The sequence below is a fragment of the Rhea pennata genome, chromosome 3, assembly GCF_028389875.1.
Source record: "Rhea pennata isolate bPtePen1 chromosome 3, bPtePen1.pri, whole genome shotgun sequence".
NCBI lineage: Eukaryota > Metazoa > Chordata > Aves > Rheiformes > Rheidae > Rhea > Rhea pennata.
This window is the reverse complement of record NC_084665.1, coordinates 90,629,719-90,650,297: the sequence shown is the minus strand read 5'-3', so window position 1 is coordinate 90,650,297 and position 20,579 is coordinate 90,629,719. Positions and strand designations below refer to the sequence as shown.

Here is a 20,579-nt window from a genome sequence, read left to right as displayed (position 1 = left end):
ATATTCTCAGAATTGTAACAACCTGTTTTATTAAAATTACTCAAAACTCTTCTGAATGTAACTCCTATCCTGCCATTAAAATCTCACTTTTATAAAATTCTCAAACTGAAACCCATTTAGCTTTTTCTAGTTTGCAACAGCAAGGAGGTAACTAGAAGTTTTCAGAAGAGAACATAACCCAACTGTTTTCAGAAAATAAATATTCTAAAATACAGTTGTAAATGAACAATTATATTGAGACTGTTTAAATGCACTTCAGAAAAAAAGGGAAAGGTTTTCCTAACATTTACCAATGTGACTAAGTTCAGAAAGAACTGCCACTTGCTGCATTTCAGTACTACCACACATCTGACAGTGCAGGAAATAAAACAAAAATGAAGCATTCTATTTTATTTCCTGCTGAAGTAAATGACCCTTCCAGTACACAAAAACACACACAGGATTTAAGTCTCAAATGTTTCTTCCAGGACTGTGTATCGTATCTGCAATATCACTCATTCTTGCCTTAACCAGTTAAGGCAAATTATTCCCTGGTTTGTCACTGTAACATGAAGTATGCCAACTTAGCAACAACTGTGCATTCTTCCTTTTCAATGGTCTTCAGATAATTCAAAACTAGAATCTTTACTTTCATTCAGATCAACTTGCCAGTTTCAAAACAAAGTCTAGATATGTTACATTTCACAGCCTGTTCTTGTCTTGTCAGTTTCTTTCCATACACATAAAATACTGATTTGCAGTTAGGCCAAATTCTAATCATTAATCACCTGCAATGATAAAACCAGTACTATCACTGCTGAGACAATGTTCCTTCAGTTACAAAGAACCAAAATTGCACAGAAAAAAAAATAATATTGTGGCATTATGGATCTGATGAGAAGCCTGAAGTATGAAGGGGTACTGAGGGTAAGAACATGCCTCATGCATCAATTCATATCTTTACCTCCAGGAGAGCTCAACTAAATTGTAAAGCTGGCCTAGTATTGAGGTGTTAACTAGACTCTTTTAACTTGGTTTGCATTAGTGTCAGAACTGAAAGTGACATCTGAGTTAACCAGCTTCAAAGAAAAAAGCTTTTACATTAGCCCTCCTCTAGTTACAAACATTAACTAGTTCACTCATTTTACAGCCCATGTATCTTTCACATTTCACATTTTTTAAAATGGAGATAGATCATAACTGCTAACAAGTATTTGAATACAAATGGTAAGTCTTGGGAAATTCCTAAGCAAACTGCTGGAAAGGATCTCTATACCTCTCCTGTTTCTTACACTGGTCATCTTCAGACAGAATACTGAGCAAGGCAGATTTTTTCCAACTCAATACAGTCATTCTTCCAAGCACAAAATACCACTTTGTCCTCTGAAGCCTGCAGGAAGTCTGAAACAATAGCTGAGAAGTACTGTCTTCATATCCCCGATAGCTTAACTGGACTATCAACTAAAAAGCTCCAAGATGTTTGAATGGAAAAATGGAATTCATCATTTTAATTTTAGTTTTCTAGTGTCTAAGAAAGATGGACAAGGACAGAAGTACTGTGATACTAATTGCAGTAACAAAAGGTATATAGAACACAGGCCATAGCATACATACATATACATTGTATATAAAGGCCTCCATTTATCCTCAAACACTCACAGAAATTGATGCTCATCTAAATTTTTTCGTATTTCAGATTGTAGCTCAGGTTAAGTTCAGTCCTCTCAAGTATTGCTTCCTTGCTCCTGTAGGTGAAAGGCTATACAGAAAAAGGATTTAAATTTCAAGTCAGGACTCAACATCCCCCCAGTAAAGAGAATTCTGAACTGTATCAGCATTTAGTTCAACTGTCTTAACCAGGAGTCCCTCAGACTCAAAAATTTGTTTCTAAGCTTTTACATTTGGAATTTATCACTGATCAATGGTTACCGAAATGCAATGCCCGTTTTTATCAGGAGAACTCAATCAAGCTATATATGGCCTGTTTATACTAGTAAGAGCCTGGCTACAAAAGAAGGCAGCAACTCCACTTAAGCTAGCACACAATACAGCAGCAGAGTGGTGTACTTCACTGCAGGCTCAAACCAAAATCGTTTGCCCACTACAATTCATGCTACTTCATGCAGGCTTCACAACAGCCAATACACGTAACATGGTAGTGGGGATGCTGTGGCAAGATATCCATTGCTACATTATTTTCATCTGTGGCTGTTTTATATAGCTCTACAGTCTCCACAAGCAAGACTTCAGCAATAGACAAAAATCTCCCACCATAACAGTAACCTTACCACTTAAATAGTAGCATAGCATTCACACAGAGCCACTCTTGTATCTTTATTCTGGGTACAAGATATTCCTCTTGCTTCTAAGTACACCATCATATTTAACTCAGAAAAATGTTCTTCTTTCTCCCAGTAAGACCCATACATGGCAATATTCCAGAATAAAGTTTGCCTAACCACTGATTTCTTGGATCACAGCCCAACACCCATGTGATGCTTCCACATTCAAAATAGTGGTTAGTGCAAATTTTCACCGTACTATTAAAAAGCACAAAGTAGTTTAGTGGCTTTTACTGCAGTATCTTAAGTCAGAACTAGTAAGCTTTTTTGTAGATCTTGAAGTACTTTTGTGCAGAGAAATCTCATGCCACATATCCCAAACTTGTCTCACACTATTGTTTACAGTCTGATCTCTTAATTTATATAGAAAAAAAAACAATCAGATTCAAAAAACCATGCAAACAACCTCTGGACTTAAATTTTAAGCAGTTTCTCCCACTCTGAGAAAAAAAATGCCATTAGAAGCATCTTTCCTTCCACCTTAAATCTAGTGATTCAAGTATCTTCCTGCATCATCTTCAGTATTCCCATATTCTAAAACCTCTAGGGTCAGTCTGGCAGTTAAGATACATTCATTTTTGTTAACACTTTCTATACTAGTAGTTTTCCTAGTAGAGCTTTCCTTTTTATCTACTGCAGCCCTAAAACAGCCTGAGAATTCAAATCAGGAGGTTTCCACTAAATCCTTCACATGCTTATCAGTGCCCACATTATCTTTTTCTGTATAGAGAGGCTCATCTCTTTTTTTCATTAAGTACACAGCTCCTGGAGACAGGCCTCCAGTATTTGATATACAGGAATAGAATGATTCTCTGGCATCTGTCCAGTACTGTCAATCCTGTACCAGAGAGTATCCCAAAGGATTGTTTTGGAACATACTGCACAAGAACAATGTGAAGTGCTTTCGGTATCTGAAGCTCAGGCACCCAGAACCCTACCTAAACTTTGTTTTGCTTCTACTCAGATTCCTGAAATCAGAAAAACAGCTATTCTCATCAATTTTACTGCACACATGACATACAAATATCTAGAGGTTTCCCTAATGTTCCCTATTGGCTTCATGCAAAGTAAAATGCCTTTTCTGCTTGAGAGCATCTTTACAACCTGAAAAGCAGCATACACATACCCTACTCTTCTGACCTCATAATACAAATCATATACAAATCTTTTCAAAATATCTAACATACTACTTACCAAACATTGGTGCTGTATTATCCATTTCTTTGGTCTTCCCACAATCCCTTTTTCCAACAAAAAAGGAGAAAAGTGGACTGAATCAGCAAAGATGTGCAACTTTGACTTACTGTCTGAATAACTTCCCTGAACAGTGGCCAACAGCATCCAGACTTTTCTTAAAGCTCCAGAGGGCAAAAGATGGAGACCGCTCTCACCACACTTTTGAAGTGCATAATGACTAATAGCTACATTGTCCAGGAGTCACTCAAGCAGAGAGTATGGAATTATTCCATGTGTCCAGTACATCCTGTACCTGTTGATGCAGCAAAGCTACTCTGCCTTTGTAGCTCTTGTAAAGTACAAGCTGTAAAGGAACACCTGAAGTAACTATAAAACTGATGTGCAACAGCTAGCAGGTTTTTCACATCCTCATCTTTATTCAAAAAAAAAATCACGTACAAAACATGGCACACTGAAATATCTATCCTCCTCAGTAACATTTTGTTTTGTTACCAGAAGTAATAAATTCTGCTGAAAGCAAAGGGAAGCTTTTCTGCAATAATATTCTGCAGTTTCTGATACATTCGGTGGACTATGATTTAGAGTTGCTTGCTGAAAAGGAATAGCCTTTGACCAAAGTAGCTGGGTACTGCTCACTAGCAATAACCAGAAGTAATACTTAATACATTCCTGAAATCTATGGTCAAACCTAGAGCATATACAATTTAATAGTCTAAAGAATTCTCCTCATTTTTGTCATTTCTAATACTTTTAGACACTGCTACTTGTTAAGTTTTGCACTTTGGTATTGCCTGACATGGAAGTGGCTTTTCATGCATTTGTCATTTATAAGCAGACATATTCCATGAGCTAAAAACTTCAATTCTGTAAGCAAGAAGGGCTGCTAGCAACCAATGTCAGCATTTTTGCTGGTTTTGTGTTAAGAGTGCAAGTCTAAGGCATTTTCCTGTGTTTTAATGATTCAGATTTTAGTGAAATTGTAAATTTAGAGACTATCAAAACAGTCTAACTATCAGCTGTTGGATGTCCTGCTACTGCAAGATTTTTTTATTATGCTTTCTTGCCATTTAGATTTATGGGTCATGCTTTAAAAGTAGATTGGATCTTATGTACATAATGGTTTGTCTTTAAACTCAAATTTATTTGGTTAATGATTTCTGTGATCCCTCTTCCTGGAAAAGTGTTCATTTGCTGAATGCAATGAGCATGCTGTTACCATTTTACTGCATGGTTACTCTTCAAACTAAGGCTCAGAGCAGACATTCCCATGTATGCATCCCCTTTTCCCTCTGACTTCTTTTCCCACAGAGGGCAGGTAACATTTTCCAGGGTCTTTCCAAAAAGGGGAAGTGTTCCACTTCAGTAATCTTGCTGACGTAGCAGACAAAAGCCCCACTTCCTTCTCCTCCCTCACTACATAAAGACAAAGCACGCTTTAGATCTAGCTTTTCTGTAACCACAAATTCTGATGACACTTGAATATCCTTCTTACAAGTTTCATGTTTATGCGTCAGTATTCAGTAGTTGATTGCCACAGATCATCTACTTGCTTCTCATCTTCTAGATGACACCATGCTCAAAAAGCAGATTCACTAGTATGAACTTGGGTAACTATTTGTGCTTTAATTCTCTCTTTACATGGCCTACCTCTTGAGTTCCACCATTGAGTTAAATGGATGTTCAGGATCAGCCAATCTGTATACAGTTAAGATATTTTAAAAGGGCAAATATTCGTAGGGTTTTTTTTTCCCCATGACTTGACACTCACTGCTCATTTCCCTATTACTGTTATCCTCCCTACAAAGGGGGTAGCTCAAAGTTTTAGTAAAGGTGCTGTTTTAAATACATAGACACAGTAATTAATTCACATGTAATTTCTGAAAACAGAATCTGCTAAATAGTACAACATCAGCTGTTTCAGCAGGAGATTTAAAAAGCATGGTGTCCCACTTCAAGCAGAAATAACTCTTCAGGTGTTACACTTCCTTCCCGTTACAGACCATCCAAACTTGTCAGGTAGCACTGACAAAATGTTCCAACTCTCATCACTGGAAAAAGGAGAATAAGGTCTAAGTCAAATGGCTCCTTTTAAGAAAGAAATTGAAATTTACATACAAACACACTTTGCATACATTAGTTTTTTTTTCAAAAATAGTAACACTTAAAACCACAGTGAGTTACAACATAAGAAAATTAGATCAAGTCTTTTGGTCTCATCTCAGATGCCGGATCCGTAGTAAGTTTTTCAGCAAGGAAATCAGGTTCGGGATAGGATCATCATAGATGAGATGCAAAAGCAATACAGGAAATCAGGGAATGTACTAGTTTTGCACAGGATTCCCAATTACATTAAAAATTAAATATTCTTAGTCCTTCAACATATTTAAGGTATACCTATTTAAATACAGAATCACTCCAGACTTTTTGAATGAAAATATTTGAAAGCTTTTTATTTACATACCTTAACAACTAGAAGTATTGGTTCTTATGTTTTATGCCATTTCTCTGTCAAAAAAGAGAGACATTTATTAGTTGAAAAAGATTTTCTTCCATCACTTAAAGAGGTGTCAAATTCCATTTCATCTCTCAGGCAGATAAATTGCATTACTAAATGGTTTACGAATCAGTATCTGGATCCTGTAAATTTGAATGAAACAAATTTCAAATATCCTCATACCACAGTAAGATTTCTTTTGCTTCTCTTGCCCAGCTATTGCTCAATTTGGCTCTACAACTCTGACAGGCAACTAACCAATTATAATCCTTATAATCCTCCAACACAAATCAAGAAGTTACTGACAGTTACAGAATGCCTGGTTCTCAGCTTGCACCAAAACATTAAAAACTGCAGAAGAGGCTAAAACCCGTCAACACGCAAACATTAAATAAAAAACTGCATCCAGACCACTTACCTCCATGCAAGAATCTTTACTGCAAGTGCCAAGGAAAAAAGAGTATCTCATTCTGAATTTGGACTTAAGGAAAAAAGGCCAAGAGACATCATGAAGTAATTCAGCCCATTTTCCATAATATAAAAACACACAAGCCAAATATCATGCTACACTTCAAATGTGTAATTTTTAATACAACCATTCATATGTCACCTCATGATTAGAATTGTGATGATCTGCAGTTTTAAAAGCAGTCACTTGGCAGCAGTCATTAGGTCATTCAAACCTATTTGGTAAATAAAGACCTTGAAATTTCAGTATTTTCAAGATTTCAGCTATTTTGGTGTTACAGTAGTCTAATCTCAGAAATTATATTCATATACATTTTTCTTCAGGCAATCAGGTTCGGGATAGGCTCTTCACTGATTAGACATACCAATGGTTTTAACCTAACACTAATATATCAAGCTTTTCAAATTAGTCATAGCATTTATTGTAATTCGTACCTTTAAGGAAGGAGCAGCCTTTAAACATCACTGCAAAGACACAAATTGCACAGGTCAGCTATATTAACAAAGCTTGCTACTACAACTTTTCTCTAAATCAGCCATTTAGCAGTCACCCCACTCCCCTACTTGAAATGTAGCCTGTCTGAACAACAGCATTTTACAGGTAGCACTGCTACACAAGATGTTTTTCATGCCTACATTTCAACTTCATGTACTAAGACAAAGCCTGGCCTTCAAAGGAAGCCACTAACAGCTAGCAACATCTTTAAATATCTTTTATTAAAAAACAAACAAAATTAAATCTTGTAGTAAGACAGCAAAATCAGATCCTATCCCTACTTTGTAATTTGACTTTCTAAATACAACCCATAAACTTGTCAATACTGAGAAAAGATAATCCAAATTAAGTGAATTTCTTTGAAGGTCAAATTCAGGTAAGAAGCAAAGTTCAAAGCAACAGGTACCACAGTATCAGTTGATGCACAGTAAACATTCATTGGCACTTTTTTTTTTTTTTTAAACCTACTGCAAATGCTTTAGCTTGGCCTCAGTTAGTTTAGCTCCAGAACTGAACAAATCCTAGCATAATTCTGTTTTAATTCATCGCCAAATTCCCCCTTTAGTTATTAAAGTTTACTTTCACAAATACCTGCATCTGAGCAAGCCTTAAGTGAATAGTGTTTCATAAACAGGCCAAAGCATGTGTGTCAAGTGTCATCACTAGTTCTGAAAGACCAACAATACTTTTGTTGCCTTGTCACAGCACCATTAATCCCAGGCAAAGAGTAAGATCAAGTTACAGATGTCTAATACTCTTTCCCTTTACAGTTTCTAGTTTTTGCTGGGCAACATCACGTTATGTCAACATGGACAACATAAGTGAGTTTAAATAACACACTAACATCCTTATTCACAGCCTGGAATGTGGTAGCATCTAGCTAGTACATGGGACAATAATTTAAGTAACATTAACCTGGGTAGTGAATGAAAAATTAAATGACTTTTGAAAGAATCTTAGCAGTGGTTTCATCTCAGAAGCCAGATCCGTATGAAGTTTCTCATCAACAAGTCAGATTTGGCAGTTTCATCACGATCTACCACTTTCAAATAGTTACAGTAGCACACTAAGTATCAATGAATGCGAAGTGCAATGCATGTATTTCACAACATAAGCTTATGGTAAGAATTCATACATGCTGAAAAGAATACATTACAAAAGTTTCAGCTGCTAAGTCAATAAATGTTACCTCTATCTGATGTCCTAGAGTCACCAGAAAAATCTCATCAGGACATTTGAGTTTTTTCTTCATACTGCTTGTTGATACACCATACTAGAAATAATAATAAAAAAAAAAAACTATTACAATGTGATCAGGCAGAACATAAGTTTCACTCTTCCAGATTCCCCATTCCTCTCAGATTTTTTTCAAACACAATCATTGGCTGCAGGCATTTAAGTTGCATACAAATTAATTTGAATATAAGTTCCTGAATTTATTTCCCAGAAATTTCCAAAAAGAATACTGTCTATGCTCCCTATTTGTATCAAATCTCCACATGCCAGCTCTGTTTTCTTGACCTTACCGCTTTCTTATATTAATCTACTGAGCCTTAAGAGTAAAATGACAAACAATAGCCGTATCCCTTAGGCAGTTTTTGCACAAATCTAGTATGCATGCTTCAGACACGCAGTTTACCAGCTCCCTTCAACAGTGGTTTGAAGTGACCCAAATAAACTATACATCACCTCAATTACTCATCTCAGCCTATCCATTGCAAGATGATCATGTCAAATAACATATCTGAAAAGCAATCACACCTCCAATTTTAAGCTAACTACATACCTACTAATTTAATGATACATATATATTGCCAATCACATTAATTCCTCCCCACCAATCATTCAAACATACATAGCTTTCAGGAACGTCCACTTGTGTGTACCAAGCATTCTTCTAGTTCTGATCATGTTTCCATGAAGGGCTAGAATTCGAATTAAACAAAACTGGATTTTAAAATTGAAAATGCCTGTTAAGCTCTTGCTGTGATCTAGCATTATTGCATGTATTAAGTCAGAATCACGATTACCAAGTGCTGAAAATTCACTTTTTTTAAATACAGCAATTCAAAATTAGTCTATTAAGAGACTTTCAACAATACTTGTCAAGTTGAAATTCTATACTGCACTAGGAAGGTCAGACTGCATTGTTTGTGGATCCATTTTCAACAATTAGGATGTCTAAAGAACCGAAATATTTAAGCTTCTGTATCAAAGGTTTTTATATCAGGAGGACACAATGCATTTATTCACAATGCAATACTATTTCTGCCCATGGTTTGTGGGATCATAACCTCAATAATTTATGTTTGTGTATGGTCACATATTGGAATTCATATGAATTCCAACAAGGCCAGGCAGCTAACTTGCACATCGTCTCTAAAAATCAGTAAAAGCTGTCCATGTCCAGTTGGGTTTTGAACATCTCCAAGGATAGAGACTCCACAATCTCTCTGGGCAACTTGATCCAAAATACTACAGCAAAAAATATCAGAACCAATTGAATAAAGGACTTGTCTTCACACAGGAAAGAATATAAAAGCTTAGGTAATTATTAATCAGTTTAAACGGAACCATGGAAGTGTGACATACTATAGCACCATCATACTATAGATCTTTTCTGTCTTCTGTCATCCAAAGATGACAACTCTGACACCTGAGGGAATTATTTTCAGACAGACAAAAACAGGAAAATAGCCTAAAAACTGGAAGCACTTACTATGTTAATCAGTGACAAAAATGTAATGTTCCTTCTACATTAATGAAATTAAAAAAAAATCCAGAACCATACCTTAAAGTTTCTGTACAATGTATCAGACAGCACTACATACTTCTTCATAGTACCTAAAAATAAGCAAAACAAACTTCACTCAAACAGCAATCAAATTTTTATTAGTAAGCTGTAAAACCACGGACAACACATGAGCAATTTCTATAGCCTCAGAAGTACATGGTATGTCTAAAGCGTTAAACTTGCAGGTCCTTCAGCATCAAGAGTTAGAATTATTTTGAAGTTACAAGCAAAGGAGTGACAGTTATATCCACCTGAAATCCACTACTCAGGTACATGTGGTTCTAGCAGACATTTACTAACATCTAGAATTTTTAATGAAAACCCATTAGCTCAAGCATTTAATCCCTAAAGTAGAGTAAGCATTAGCTAATTTCAATAGTTTTGCATAACATAAAATTTTAACTGTGTTTAGTATTCAATCTACTACCAAAAGCCAGAGAAACATAATTTTTGTTACCATATGGAAGCACCTTTACAGTACAAAATTCCTGAAGAAACGTTTCTCATTCTGCATTGTGTAACCAATGTAGCAATCCACTGCAGATTCACTACTGAACATGGGTTTGTTTCAGACAACAACTTAAACCATGAAGAACATGGGCTTATTCATACCCAGTAACCAAGTCCTATTAACAGACTATGAAGATTCAAGTTTTTTATTATTCGTTCATTTAACATCTGACCCAGGCTAGCATGTCAGATACAGGCAAGTTGATTCAATATAGAATGACTGCAGCTCTCAATCACCTCCTAATCATCGCTTGCTGATGAAGCCTAAAATCCTAGCTCTGCTTTTTATTCTACTGCTCACTCTTCCAGAAAGACTACTTGCTGACGTGACATTAAGACATCAGCTTTGCAAGAGGCAAATTGAAAAAAATCCTTAAGCCATTTGAAGTTTTTTGTAAAGCTCCTTATGTTCTAGGCGCCTCTCATTGCCTAACAAGATGACATTCGTACCTAAAGCATTCAAGTAATCTTATGATTGTAATGAAGATTTTTTATTCCTAGTGTGATTTCTTTTCAATCAATTAAGTAGATTTTTACAGTAACTGTATAGTTACAATTCTTTTAAGACAATTTAATGATACTTGGGGTTGAGCAACCTGAAACAAGTACAGTTATGACACAAAGGAGCCTACCAATTCTATGTAAAATTGTTACCAAAACCAGAAATAAAACTCCTTAACATCAATGCAGCATTAAGAAGCAGGCATTCCTTTAATAAGGAATGCACCAGGGATGTGGGGGATCCTTCCATCTAAGACACCACCCCCACCGAGACTACAAATCATTGAGCTTATATCTGATGCTCCTTATACATGTTCATTACAGTTCTCGGAAATGATTTGAGCATTTATTGCTTTTCCGGGAACTTGTTTATATATTTACATATCATTACACATGCAAGTCCATGAGGGGCTGTCTTTTCGGGTCATGAGCATCTCTAGCAGCAGGTAGGGCTCATACCACGGTGAACTTCAGTTGAACTCAGGTTTCTCCACATAAGGTTTCCACCTGGCTTTTCCTTGCTAGTCACACTTACAAGATTCACAATCCATTTCAACCAGTTGTTCTGCTCCTTTCCTCCATATGGTTGGATCCTGCAAGATCTTGCTCCCGCTCTGCCTACACCGATTCTTTTCTAGGTAGTATGTTGCATTTGCCCCTTGTATGGTCTGAAGAATGTTATTTAATTAGGTCAGTAAGGTTTAAGGGTATAATTCCCGAAGAGGTTATTCATCTTCCCAAAACCTTTAACCCATCCTAAGATCAGATTGTTTTCGCAATTTGCCTCAGACAATTCTTTTTTTGTCTAGATTCTACTTCCTGGCCATCAAGTAACTGCCTTATGGTCCTATAGGGATCTCCTGTCTCATCCTGGTTCCAATAAGCCTCCTCTGTGCACTTTAACTGGAGCATCAATTGCCTTTGTCTTGTTAAGAGAGGCACAGCACTGTAGTAACTCCCAGTGTTGTGATCTGCAATATACCTCTTTGCTGTCTCCTATTGATACTTCCAGGTAGTATCTCCCATTTTATGTCAGGCACTTCCGGTCCAATAACCTCGTACAGTCCCATCCCACACGGCAACAATATTCTGAACCAGTGCCCCTTGGCACTATCTCAAACTCATTTCCTACTAGTTGGAAGTTGTGGACCAGTCGCTTGAATTTTATTTCCTGATTGAATTATTTTCCAACCCCAAGAGGCCTAGTCTGGACGAAGTTTAACTATACCTATTACCCAATCCTGTCCTTGACAATGATTCAGCAATAAAAGGATTACCACCACAAACATCATTATCAAAGAGATCCCTATGTCCTGATGCCCACTCCTTCAGTGGTTCACCCTCTGGATTTTTAGTTTGAGTGGGTCCTTAGTCACAACTGTGGTCCATTGAATAGGTTGTGGAGACACTTTTACTCACATATAATGAACCTAGGGCTCCACTCCCTTGAGGGCAGTGTATGTCGTCAAAAGCACTTGTCATGGTGTTCCCACCTTTCTTGGACAGTTTGAGTTCCAGGATTTCAGGTAAACCCTATCACCTGCCTGATATGAGGGGACCAAAGTGTCCAAAGCAAGTGGTCCAGTAAGACTGACGTATCTCCTAAGGACTATCAGAGCCTTTCCTAGGGAGATCAAATATAAACATAAGCGTGCCTCACCCACTGTATGGGGTTCCCCAGGTATTAAGGAGACCTGGTACAGCTTTCCATACATCACCTGGTAAGGGCTGATTTTGGTCCTTGTCCTGTGCTGTATTCTAATCCTGAAAAGTGCTATTGGTAAGGCTAGTGGCAATTTTAAAGATGTTTCTTGACAAATTTTACTAAGCTGCCATTTTATGGTCCAATTCATTCTTTCCACCTTCCAACTTGATTGGTCTCCAAGGAGTGTACAAATCTCACTTAATACCAAGAATTTTTGCCACAAAATGTGGGCCCTGATCAGAGGACATTCCTATTGGCACTCCAAACCTGGGGATGATCTCTTAAGTAATAGTTACTTCTTTTGCTTTGTTGGTGCATCAGGGAAATACTTCAGGCCATCCAGAAAAGGTGTTGATTAATACTAAGAGATACCTACAGCCATTTTGTCTCAGTAATTCAGAGACATCAATCTGCCAATAGTCCCCAGGAGAATTCCCCTGCCTAATGGTTCCTGGGGGTGGTCTTTTCCAGTTCACAGGATTATTTATGCAAGGATGCCTTGTTCAACTGCCTCTTCAGCAGTTTTATCAGCTGAAGGTTGCACACATTTACTGCAGTTTGTGCAAACTGATGTCCTTTACAATGCATTATGGCTACCTCCTTTGGCTTCTTAATATCCTGCAAAAGCTGAAGAATTTCTTCTTTGTATTTGATGGGTGAGCCTTGAGCCAGAAGTAACCCCCTTTCTTTCCAAATAGCTCTGTGGGCATGTACCACTCCAAACACGTACTTCAAATCAATCCATATATTTACTTTCTTCCCTTCTGATATTTTCAAGGCTTGTCTAAGTGCTATCAGCTGAACTGTTTACAGGTAAAGCCCGTTTCTACCACATCCATGGTGGTGACCACAGCATACCAAGCCACCCATTTCCCTTCTCACACAAAGCTGCTTCTGTCTGTGAATAGCTCCGACTCTGGCTCAGCAAGGGGCTCATCGTTTTAAGTCCTGCCTACTGGAATACACTTGTTTGATAGTCTGTAGACAGTCGTGGTACAGGGGCTCAGAATCTCCTTTTTCCGAAATCAAAAACATTGCCGGGTTAGTTGCTGAAGTGGTCCAAAGTTCTGTATGATCTTGCTCCAGCAGGACAACTTGGTATTTGAGCATTTGGCTCGGGGACAACCTATGCCCCCCTTTTTGTTCTAAGATGGAAAACATCATATGCAGAACGTACAGTTCAATTCTTTGTCCTGTGGTTAATTTTCTGGCTTCTTGGATCAAGAGAACAGTCACCACCACAGCACCCAAACACCAGCCTTCACTGACATTATCCAATTGTTTGGAGAAATATCCCACCACCCTTCTTCAGATCCCCAATCTTTGAGTCATCACACCTGTAGCAAGATGCTGTCATTCATGCACAAATAGTTCAAACAGTTTAGATGACAGCACCTGCATTGGGTCTACCTGAGTTATTTGAGCCCTTTTTAGGCTCCTAAAAGCAGTTTGGCATTCTGGGGTCCATACTAAGTAGTCCCCTGCAGATCCCTTCAGGTTTTCATAAAGCAGTTTCACTAACAATCCATAATCCAAAATTCATAACCTGCACCACCCGACCATGCCCAAAAATGCTCTTAATTCTTGTAGTTGTTGGTTCTGGCATTTGGCAGATTGCCTCTTTCCAATCAGGGCCCATCCTTCATTGTCCTTGTGAAATTTCAAACCCTAAGTAGATCACAGCCTCTCTTCCTATCTGGGCCTTGTTCTTCGACACTAGTATCACCCTTGTCCTAGGAAGTTCAGTAGGCTTATAGTCATCTGTATACACTTCCATCAGTTTTCAGCAGCCAACAGAATGTCATCCACATATTGTAGTACTGTCCCATCAGAATCGTCTTTCTTCCATGTCTCCAACTCCTTGACCAACTGGTTGCCAAATATTGTTGGACTATTCTTAAACCCTTGGAGCAATACCATCCAGGTAAGTTGCGTTTTACATCCAGTGGTGTGGCTTTCCCACTCAAAGGCAAATATTGCCTAACTATTCTTACTTAAGAGGTATGCAGAAAAAGCCATCCTTGATATCAAGTACCATAAGCCATTTATGTTCCTCCTTTAAAGAGGTCAGCAGGGTATATGGGTTGGCTACCACTGGGTGGATGTCTTGGACAATATGATTCACAGCTCTCGGATCCTGTACTAGCCTATATACCTTGCCATTCTGGTTTTTTTTTACTGGTAATATCGGGGTATTATATTCTGATTCACATGCCAACAACAATCTGTATTTTAAGAATTTCATTATCAATTCTTCAAGAACTTTCCTTGCCTCCCACTTAATAGGATATTGCTTCTGTCTTACTGGTTTGACTCCAGGTTTTAGAATAACTTTCACTGGTTCTGCTATTTTAGATCGGCCTGGGGTTTTGCTTGCCCATACCAGAGGCGTTACCACATCCTCTACCTCCACAGGAATCTCTTTCTCCAGCTTCTGTATGTTCTGTAACAAAAATTCTCACCTCCATGGCTTCTGTTTCTGGTACTAATAGCTGTATTTCTTCATTTTTAAAAGTAATTTGCACATCTAGTTTGCTCAGTATGTCCCTTCCCATTAGGGGCATTGGATATTCAGGCATGTAGAGAAACTGGTGAGTTATCCATTTTTTACCAAGTTTAAACTTCAATGGCTGCAAAAATGGCCTATTTTCTCATTCCCCATGAGAAACATGGGGAATGAGACAACATTTACAACCTTAGAGCTAAAATGCCCTTTGCAGGCGTTAAGAACCAAATAAGTAGCTTCCATGTCAACAAGAAATTCTACTTCATTCCCCAGCCTTAATGTAACTAGGGGCTCAGCTGGGAATGACTCCCCTGGTTCCCTTCAGGATTCATTATCCAATGTCATCAGCTTGATAGCTTGCAGAGATGGGTCCAAGGTCCCAGCCTGAGGGCATTCCCTTCTCCAGTGCCCTCTTTCTTTGCAGGTTGCACACTGGTCTCCTGCAAGGCAGGGCTGCATAAAAGGTCCTTCCCACTCCCCTGCCCCTTCTCATTCTGCTGTGATTCCTTCCTGATCCTCCCCTTCCTCTATGGGCCCCTCCCATCAGAGCTGCAATCAACCTCTCATCTCAAATTTTCTCTTCCAGCCTGCTGCATCTCCTTCTCTCTTTCTCTATTATTAAAAACTGTCCATGCAATCGCCAACATCTTTCCCAAATCCCTTGAATCTGCCCCTTTGATTTCTTAAGTTTCTTCTTTATATCTGGAGTTGATTGCCCCATAAAGATGGAGGCCAACTGGATAGCCTCTTCTCGTTTCTCAAGATACAGATGGGTGTATTTCCTGGTAGTAACTTTTAACAGCTCCATGAAAGATGATGGGGATTAATTTGGTTCCTGTTTTTACTTCATATAATTTGGACCAGTTAATTGCTTTTGGCATAGCATGCCTGATACCAAATAGTATCCACCTTTGATATCTGGTTAAAAGCCCTCAGCGTCCCAGCAGATTGGGATCCCATCCTGGATCAGTAGCACAGAAGTTTTGATCTACTGTTCCCTGCAAGCCCCCATTTGCATGTGCTCCCTCCACCTGTTTTCAGGCTGCATTTAACACCATTTTCTCTTCAGTACTATCTAGTAGAGTATCTAACACTACCTGCAGATCATTCCAGTCAGTCCTGAGTCCTAATTATTATTTCAACACCTTAGCTACCTTCTCTGGATCTTCCCTGTAAATTCCTGCTGTCTCCTTCTAGGAGACACATTCTCTCTGCCATTCCAGGAGATTCTGCAAAGTAAAGAATAGATCTACATATGGCAGTTCATCCTACTTCCCTTCCCTGCAGCAAAACAAGTCGCAAAATGGTATCATATCACAATATCCCATTCTTTGGCCACTTTTCCTGGCCTTCCAGAGCATACAGTCGCCACCAGCGGTTGCAATATTCTATCAGCTGTTTCTTTGTTAGTGGATCACCTCCCATTTGTCACCAACACCTTATAATGCACCCTAAGATATAAGTCCTTAAAATTCCCCCTTCAGGCAGTGGAACATTGCCCATCATGCAACAACACGCAATGCATGGAGAGGTGGAGGAAAGGAGAGAAAAGAAGGAACAAAAGCAGAGAAAAGACAAAAAGACAGCGTGGCCGCACAATGATACCCCAGTATCTTTAAATCAATCTGCAGACTTCTGCCTGTCAGAATTACCTTCCCTTCCTTTGGGTACCTCTACAGCCTAATCCTACAAGGCTTTCACCACCTCTTATGGACAGGCAATGACCTATCTCAGGATCCTCTTAAAGAAAAGAGCGCCTTCACTCTTCAGGGACCTTGTTCAGAGCTCTACAGTCCAAGGACCGAAGGTTCTCCTCAAGAATCCCTTGGTACCAGCAGGAGGTCCTGTGCTCCCACAGATCCGTTGAGACTCAGAAGCAATTGTCCCACCTGGGTCGCCAGAAAGCTGTTACCAAAACCAGAAATAGAACTCCTTAACACCAATGTAGCATTAAGAAGCAGACATTCCTTTAATAGGCAGCGGAGACATACAGGATTCTTCCACCTAAAACGGCCCCCGACACTGTAAGTGATTGAGCTTGTATCTGATGCTCCTTATAGCTACCCATTACAATTCTCGGAACTGATCTGGATATTTATTGCTTTTCTGGGAAGCTGCTTATATAATTTATCTACCGTCACGCATGTGCAGCCCCAAAAGCCACCCAACGCATTTACCCCATACGCCCGCAACGAGCACCGCTGCGCGGGCAGTACCGACTACCTATCAAAATGGCGTAGGCCAGAGCGAGCCTCGCCTGGCGCCGCCCGCGCCGGGGCAAAATGGTACCCCACGGCCACGAGCGCGGCGGCCACGGCAACTACCCGCCCCACAATGCCTCGCGCTGCGCACCACCGCTTCCGGCGGGCAGCGCCCCGCACCGCCCTCCTGCCACCGCCCCGCGGAAGCGCGAGGCATGCCGGGACTTGTAGTCCGCACCCTCCCTGTCGCGGATGCTGTGGGGCGGCTTGCGCCGGCGGTCCGGCCCCGCGCCACGGCCTGTTACCCCCCTCCCACCTCCTCGTCGACGGCGCGAGTCTCAGCGTCACCTCCAGCCTCAATTACTACCGGGCGCCGCTGAAGAGCGCGCGCGCTAACGGGGGCGAGCCTCCCAAACGGCCGGGCTGCAGAAGCACGGCTGGGCGCCTCTCGCACGCCGCCTGCGCGACCGACGCAAACCACGGCCCCGCCGCCGCCGCCGCCACCCTACCGGCCGCCGCCGACTCTCCGCAGGAAAAGAGGGGGCGCGGGGGCGCTCGCTAGCTTTATATGGAGGCGGTGGGCTGGGAACGAGGCTGGCCCCGCCCCGCCTGGCCCCGCCCCTCGGCGCCCGTTGCCCCGCGAGCCGCCGGGCGCGCTCCGCCGTGACCCGGCGCGCGCGGGCCCGCGCACGGGGCGGGCGGCCGTTACCCCGCCCCGCCCCGCCCCACCGCACCCCGCCCGGGCGGGGCTGCGCGGCCCTGGGCGGCGGAGGGAGGCCCTGGGGCGGCGGAGCCGCCTGTGAGGCCCGGAACGCTGACGCGTTTTCCTCCGGGTCCCTCCCCACTCCTAAGGGCCGCGACTGCTTTTCGGTGTGCCCAGAAAAAAAGGGGCGCAGCCTGTGGCCAGCACTGCTCAGCTTCGCTTGGCAGCGCGTAGCTCAGCATCTGCGGACGAGTTGCCATTAAATTTGCCCTAGGCCTCTGCTTGCCTAGCCTCACCCTAGAGCCTGGACTCGGGCCTGTCTCGGCCTGAGGGGTTTACACTCAGGGCTGCTGGGGGGTCAGGCTGCTCTGCCTGTGAGGGGCAGGAGTGCGAGGGCTAAAGGGGAAAAAGAGAGCGCTAGAGCCTGGTGTTTGATCCAGGTGCTGTTTACACATTTTGCATTAAAGGATCTTTTCATAAAATGCATAGCTAACAAGTAAAGACAAGAACCTAATACAACTTCGCCTCCTAAACTTAAATATTTTTCATTGAACGCTTGTTTGCTATGGCTGTCTTTTGATATTCTTTCTTAGGCATCCAACTTGTTAACTTTTTATTCCATAGCTCTGCCTAAGTGTTTCAACTGTCCTTTGTCTCTACTTGGATCTTTCTGAAACTTTGCCACATGCATGCACTTTCTCTTTCTGGAAACAGCATGCAATGCTCTGTGATACTCCAAGTCATCAGGGCTGAAAAATTTTCTCTTCCCCACAGCTGACAGAAAGCTTTCCTGAATGCTTATTATTTCTTTCTGCTATTTTCACTCTAAAAAGTCTAAGGATACAGTTCCACAGCAGACTGTGGAGTGGGCTGCCCCAATCCTGACACATCTTTAGCCATCACAGCACTACTAGAAGTTGTACAACTGTAGAGTTACAGACAGAAAGCCAGTTAGTTTTCAGTTGAATCAGCTTCCTGTGCATGTGTGGAAGTGCTAGTGAAAGCAATGGGAACAGGAATCCAGGCTGTGTAGGAGAGACAGCATCACTACAGCCCAGACGACATTTAAACTGCTGTGGAACTGCATCCTGAATTCCAATAATCTATATGCATGTTCTCTGTAATTGCTTAGAGTCTGTAACTTTATTTCCCACCTTATGGCTGAGAGTTTTATCATAGAATCAGTAAGGTTGGAAGAGACCTCTGGAGATTTAGTTCAACCCCCCTGCTCAGCAGGGTCACCTAGAGCACGTTAGACAGGGTTGCATCCAGGCGGGCCTTGAATATCTCCAGAGAAGGAGACTCCACAAGCTCTCTGGGCAACCTGTGCCAGGGCTCCGTCACTCTCACAGGGAAGAAATTCTCCCTCACGCTCAGGCAGAACTTCCTGTGGCTCAGTTTGTGCCCATTGCCTCTTGTCCTGTCACATGGGACAACTGAAAAGAGTTTGTCCTTGTCCCCTTGACACCCTCCCTTCAGATAATTATTGAGTATATCATTCCATTTTGTAGGGGAAAATAGAGAAAAAAAGAGGGAAGAAGAGTTCAAAGAATTGTATTGGCAACGACTTGTTAAGAGCACTACAAGAACTGGTGGTCCAGAAATACAGATGACCTTTCAACAGAAGAGAGTCTTACCCATTTGGAGCAGGTAAAGAAAGTCTGGGAAATGATGTTTTACAATAGTAACATATCCAGTAATTTTATTCCTAAAGTTATTAAGATTAATGCTACCAAGAAAACTAAATAGTTGACAAAAAAAAAATCTAACTTGTTTTCTTCTGAGGTCGGTGAGTGAAATGCTACTCTTCTTTTTCTCTGTCCTTTTATTCTTCCACATTCGTTCTACCTGAGATCATCCTCTTGCCTATGAGCAGAGTGGTCCAAATGGCAGAGTACAAGCTATAGACAGTCTACCACCTCTTCTGCTTTAATCTGGGGCATCAGGAAAATGATCTATGTGCTACCTTTTGGTCTAAGTGCCTCCCACCTGCACTTGTTGAAACTGCTATTTCTGTATGAGAGGAGAGTGTGAAGCTAGAAGCATCAAGGAATAGTTGCTAGTGCCTTAGGTAAGCCTCAGCAGAGGAACTTGCACTGAAGAAAGTACTTAGGCGGTTAGGAAGGTCCCAAAACTGACATTTGCCACACAGCATGGGAAATACAAAACCACTCTTCCGTAGTGACCACAGGGTTAAAGAAAAGCAAAATAATTGCAGCACTTAACTATGACTTGTTTGTCCTTAAGGAAAGGAGGCAGCTCCTTACTGTTCCTTTCCTAAATGCTAAATAATTACGCTTTTTCTACAGCACTCTGTGAGAACTTTAAAATATGTTACTTTCTTGAAGAAAGCAATTTATTTTCTGGGGGAAAATAAAGAGACTCATAGTTTAAGCCCAAAGTATATTATATAAAGCACAAATTAGAACTATTTTAGCTAGCTATTGATAATAAGAATAGCCTATAAATAATGAGATGACTAAGGGCCTGTCCAGAGTTGGGGGATACTGCTCAGCATTGTGAGCTTCGCAGATGAAACATGGGCATGCGCTTACTGAAGGGAATCTTATATCTTGCAAAGCTACTCCATAACAGCTTTCGTGATTTAGCAAAAGAAACTTCTCCTCTTCTAAGTCCTGCTAGATTTGATGGTACTGGTCCACTAGCCGTGCCTGAATGAACA

The 20,579-nt window shown here is 40.8% G+C and overlaps 1 long non-coding RNA gene and 3 other non-coding genes across 10 annotated transcripts; all 4 read right to left on the bottom strand.

Moving 5' to 3' along the window:
* Nucleotides 1–3,910: 3,910 nt before the first annotated feature.
* On the bottom strand, nucleotides 3,911–17,799 carry LOC134138733 (uncharacterized). Of its 7 annotated transcripts, none has more exons than XR_009958012.1 (8): nucleotides 17,703–17,739; nucleotides 16,882–16,897; nucleotides 9,768–9,820; nucleotides 8,832–8,901; nucleotides 8,166–8,249; nucleotides 6,916–6,945; nucleotides 5,980–6,023; nucleotides 3,911–5,566 (listed from the first exon to the last, which is right to left on the bottom strand). It is a non-coding gene; the product is annotated as an uncharacterized LOC134138733 (long non-coding RNA). The 7 variants fall into 7 exon arrangements; XR_009958013.1 differs by lacking the exon at nucleotides 17,703–17,739 and adding an exon at nucleotides 17,510–17,690; XR_009958011.1 differs by lacking the exon at nucleotides 16,882–16,897 and having other exon boundaries at nucleotides 17,703–17,798.
* Nucleotides 5,734–5,804, bottom strand: LOC134139350 (small nucleolar RNA SNORD50). Its single transcript, XR_009958129.1, has one exon. It is a non-coding gene; the product is annotated as a small nucleolar RNA SNORD50 (small nucleolar RNA).
* LOC134139351 (small nucleolar RNA SNORD50) lies at nucleotides 6,769–6,837 on the bottom strand. The gene has a single exon (XR_009958130.1). It is a non-coding gene; the product is annotated as a small nucleolar RNA SNORD50 (small nucleolar RNA).
* On the bottom strand, nucleotides 7,947–8,013 carry LOC134139352 (small nucleolar RNA SNORD50). Its single transcript, XR_009958131.1, has one exon. It is a non-coding gene; the product is annotated as a small nucleolar RNA SNORD50 (small nucleolar RNA).
* Nucleotides 17,800–20,579: the final 2,780 nt, after the last annotated feature.